We start from the raw sequence: 4,526 nt of genomic DNA, 5'->3' as shown, positions 1-4,526 counted from the left end.
GAGTCGTATCAGAAAGGACAGTTTCAGCTTGATTTTTTCATATCAAATAGCCTTTAAAAACTAAAATAATTTTAATTTTAAAACAATTGTTATCATGGTATTAACATCTAAAGCCATACTGCCATCTGCTCCAATTTCCTTCTGTCTGTGAGTGTGATATCACTCAAGTTCCCCTTCACATTACTTAGACTCAGTAAGCTCATGCTTGGACTGAGGAGGATTAGTCCATCATCAACTTCCTTTGCAACATGAACATTTTAGGGGCCTAATTGTGCAAAGGAAGGAATGGACAGTCTGCTTTTTGGTGAAACTGGCCTGCCCACTCATTGGTAACAGTTGAGCTGCTGGTGAATTAGATTAGAGAAATTCTCATCGGAGAATTAGGATCTTTTGTTATAGCAAAGAATAGTATATATAAGAAGACTCGGGACCAGCCTAATGGAAATTAGAAAGAGGTAGAAGGTCATAGCTCTACCCTCCAGCTTCACTGCTTTCTGCTTGTGCCCTTGGAGCTGAGAGAAAGGAAAGGAGAAACAGAAGAGACACCCTGGTCTTCACACTGCAGAATTTATCAGAGAGCTCTGGCTTCCAGATAAGTGCATGCATGTTAGGCAGAAGGCAAACAGTGGGGGAGCTGGGAGAAGGGCCTCCTAGAAGCCAGCCCTATCATTGTACTGCCTCACAAATTATTGTAAAATTTCAATTTTAAAAAAATAATAAAACATTTTAACTGACAGCCATGAGATCATGGCATCTTCCACAGTCTGAAAAAGGAGTTAGACCTGAATTAACAAAGAACATTACAGCTGTATCTTGGTAGCTGTGCCTCTAGATGAGCGGAATGCCCCTTTGGAGTTAAACGTCCTTGAGGCTGTAGGTAGGTTGTTCTCGCTATATCAAAAGCCAAGTCTCCAGAGCATTTTCCTATACTCGTGCACTAATGAAGTTTCTATATTCTCAAAAGACCAGAGTTTCATTATAATATCACATGTAGTCTTTACTCCCACCCCTGAGGCCTTTTCTAGGGGACCATGGGAAGAAATACCCTAAAAGTGATCTGGTCTACCATGGTTCAGGGGAGAAAACAGGTCATCTTTCTATATGAATATGCCATCTACCTCATAAATACTAATAAAGCTTCAGAATCCACTGTGCTTCTCCCTCCAGTCTCGCTTTGAAGCCTCTGCTTTGCTAAGCAAATGTCTGCTTAAACTCTGCATGTTTCTTTTTGAGAAGTCAAGAACTAACAGACCCTTGTAATAGTTGCAGGGGGGCTTCTCTCTGGATCTAGCTGCCTTCGTGGTATTATCTGAGCCATCCCATTGCTGGGAGCTTTCCTTTCCTTTGAGGTATGCCCATGAATTGGTATGTAAATATATAGGGAAAGGCAGCCACCATGTCCTTGTTGACTTTCTGGATGCAAAATGTGAAAACTGCGTATTCCTAGCATTTCCATTTTGTTAAGTTAATAATAAAAATTATTAAAGATAGAAAGCTTATGAGGTGTAGCAACCATAGAGTACTTACTGCATTCTAGGAGCCTTTCATATGTATAATCACTTAAGCTTATTATATTTATATAAGATAGGTATGGTATGTCTAATTTGAAGGTAAAGGAAGTATATCCATAGAACTTAAATAACTTACCCGTTGATGCATTAGGTGGTACATGGCATTACTGGGCTGTAAACATTTTTGTATCTTCCCACAGTACCACATTGCCTGCCAGTTCAATCTGCATTTTCCAATATTTATTATGTCATTTGATTGCCTTTCAACCCAACAAAAGAGTGTGAGCTTATAGGAGTTATTTCAAATGAAGCTTGGAGTTGTTAAACAATTCATCATTCAGTGTGTTGGAAAATCCGATAATATAACAGGCAAACCAAAACACAAGACAACAAAGCAATCTATCAGGAAGAGTATATCATAGAAAACTAATGAATGCAGTCAGACCAGCAATGAATCTAGACTATAAAAATTGCAAATGGTAGTGCCAGGCAGATGAAGAAAACGATAGTACAGTCTGGCTGGGTAGTAACATTTTCAGCTGTTCCTCAGGGTTGGCAACCTTTCCAAACCAAACAGCTATTAAAGTCATTAGCAGAAGACTGCATAGCACCACCATCAGCTGTATGAAAGGAATTTAAGAGTGATTGACAGATAAATAGACTTTAAGTACCAAATTGCTGAGAAGATCATCCAGGAGCTGTGAAACATAGAATGATACTTGGCTGTGTTCAAAGAGAAGAGAGATGACTTGTCCATCACTAAATCGACCTTAAAGACCATTTTTTCCCCCAAATTTCCCAATGTCAGCATAGTAAAGAAAAAGGTTAAAGTTCTTTTATAAGTAGCACCTGAATAGTGCTCACTACAATAGAAGATCATCTCTGAGCTTCCATCCTTTCTGCCCCCATTTAGAGGACTCTGCCTCCTTGTTTTTAAACAATGGCATAAGGCTCCACTTTACCTTGTAAGGTACTTTGGGTTTTAGAAAGCAATTCATTGCTGCCTTTTAGAAAGGGTCATCAGTGTCTGTGCTCCATTTCTGTGAGAGGACTTTGGTTGTGGCTAACAAGTAACAGCTCTCATTGTCTAGTCTTAGCATATTTTTTTAACACAGCAATTTATATAATCCTGACCACTGAAAGTTGACACATGTGAAGTACCATGAACACAATAAACCTCATGTGTATCTTTTTCACAAGCATATGCCTTGGATTTAGTTTATAGTACTAATTGTTGAATGGATGAACGAATGGTCATGGCTGATTTATACCAATCTGGACTCATTGATTATATATTTTCAACAGATCATATGATTTTCAGAGACCATGCGATGAAATTTCCTGGCAGTCTTCCTTGGAAATCAGCCTTCCAGCTCCCTTATATAACCTAAGCTATGCACATAAAAGAACTTCCCCAGTATTAAAGGAGAAAGATTTTGCAGATCAGGGTTCTGAATGGGGCCAGAGGTCCTTGAGACTTTCAATCAAAGAAAGAATATTTTTAAAGTAGGGTGATCCTAAAATGTCATCCCAGAGACACCTGGTCTAGAATTAGCACACAAGTACACATGCAGATATTTGATATGTAAACTTAAAATTTAAGAAAATCACCTTGAAACACTTAGCTGTAGAGCAATGATAAATTTTTCAACAATGATTGGACTGGGGAAAATTTACAGCTGTGCTCTGTATTGATGGATGTTAAGGCTGAAGATCTGTATTCATTCCCTGCCCTGAAGTTTGCAACTGATGTCTACAAGATGGTCATGCTTGTGGAATCAGCTTTAAAAGAGCTCTTTGACCAAGGTCTATCTAGGAAGAGGAAAGAAATCCAAGCGCTCAACTTTGATGACTTCTTCAAACACAGTTTTAATATACATTATTCACCTTGCTTAGAACACCTGAGGATGAGAGTGTAGATTTTAATCAGTTTTACAACCTCCTTCTCTTATGCAATATGAAGCTATAACTTTGTACTGACCTTGGGAAAATATAATCAGTCCTTGCCTATATTTTTTCAGTACAAATTATTTTTAATATTTTTTTAGAAGAAGCATTTCATTACAGCTTTAACATACACAATAACAGTTTCCAGAGCAAAGATACATCTCTTTCAAAAGTGGCTATAAAATTTTTATCTTCACTGTTGAATTAATACAGTTATACAATACTGAACTCAGTATAAGCCCTGTAAGACATAAAATTGAATGAGTTTTAAACCATTAAAAAAGATCTCCATTTCATTTTAAAATATACTGTTTCTGTCGGGTGTGGTGGCTCACGCCTCTAATCCCAGCACTCTGGAGGGAGAGGCAGGAGGATCTCTATGAGTTCAAGGCCAGCCTGGTCTACATAGTGAGTTCCAGTATAGCTGGGGCTACAGAGACACCCTTTCTCAAAAAAAATAGACACCCCAAAAATACTCTTTCTTACAGAAAGACTCATTGTTTTTGCTAATAACGCTGAGATGTTGGCACATGTGTCTCTCATCTATATGTATCTGATTACTAGTTATAATCGGTTGCACTCAGATTCTTGGCACCTATGTATGTCTATAAAGTCATTGGGCAGATTTCAATGGTAATGTTTATCACCTCTACTAATTAACATGATATTAATTTTTATGCTTCCTCCTCAAATATAATTCATTTTTTAAATTTGTTGATTTTTTTTGTGTGTGTATCACACAGAACATCCCAAACCATGTTATTCAACTGTACCCCCACTTCCCAGATGGCACACTCCCATAGCCCTCCCGCCCCGAGCACTTATACTCTGTTATCCCTGCTACTGTCTGCTCTGTTGTCGGCACCCCCAGCCATTCCCCACTACTTGTCCATCTGGTGAATCTAGTCAGCTTATCTAGAGGTCGTTGTTTTAGGAAGGTCAGCTGTTCCTCATCTAGCAGCAATCAGTTGTCAATGCTCCTTTAGATAAGATGGGGGTCTGCTGTTCATTTTCCCAGTTCTATGCTGGGTTACTATCTGGGAGTCCCTTTGGCCACCCTGGCCAACA

The sequence above is a fragment of the Nannospalax galili genome, unplaced genomic scaffold (genome assembly GCF_000622305.1).
Source record: "Nannospalax galili isolate Female #2095 unplaced genomic scaffold, S.galili_v1.0 scaffold165, whole genome shotgun sequence".
NCBI lineage: Eukaryota > Metazoa > Chordata > Mammalia > Rodentia > Spalacidae > Nannospalax > Nannospalax galili.
Note: the sequence above shows the minus strand (reverse complement) of the source record.